Raw genomic sequence first — 688 nt, 5'->3', positions numbered from 1 at the left:
CTCAGCCTTCCAAGTAGCTGGAACTACAGGCACACGCTACCACACCCAGCTAATTTTTTATTTATTGTAGAGATGAGGCCTTGCCCAGTTGCCCGGGCGGGTCTCGAATCCGCGGGCTCAGGCAATCCACTCACCTTGGCCTCCCAAAGCGCTGGGATTACAGGCTGAGCCACCGAGCCTTTTTTCTTTTTTTTTGAGTTGGCGTCTCACTCTGTCGCCCAGACTGGAGTGCAGTGGCCGCTCCCGGTCACCGCAGCCTCTACCTGCTGGGCTCCGGCGATCCTTCTGCCTCAGCCTTCCGAGTAGCTGGAACTACAGGCGCATGCTACCTCACCCAGCTGATTTTTTGATTTATTGTAGAGATGAGGTCTCGCCAAGTTGCCCAGGCGGGTCTCGAACCCGTGGGCTCAGGCAATCCACTCACCTCAGCCTCCCAAAGGCACGGGATTACAGGCTGAGCCACCGAGCCTTTTTTCTTTTTTTTTGAGTTGGCGTCTCACTCTGTCGCCCAGACTGGAGTGCAGTGGCCGCTCCCGGTCACCAAGACCCGGCTCCAGGCTGGTCTTGAACTCCTAGCCTCAAGTGATCCTCCCACCTTGGCCTCCCCAAATACTGAGATTGCAGGGGTGAACCACCACACTCAGCCTGTTTGTCTTATTGAGTTATAAGACCTCATTTTCTTTTTTCT

This window comes from Carlito syrichta, unplaced genomic scaffold (assembly GCF_000164805.1).
Source record: "Carlito syrichta isolate Samal-C Ts95f unplaced genomic scaffold, Tarsius_syrichta-2.0.1 Scaffold304632, whole genome shotgun sequence".
NCBI classification, from domain to species: Eukaryota; Metazoa; Chordata; class Mammalia; order Primates; family Tarsiidae; genus Carlito; species Carlito syrichta.
The sequence above is the reverse complement of the archived record's forward strand: the minus strand, read 5'-3'. Positions refer to the sequence as shown.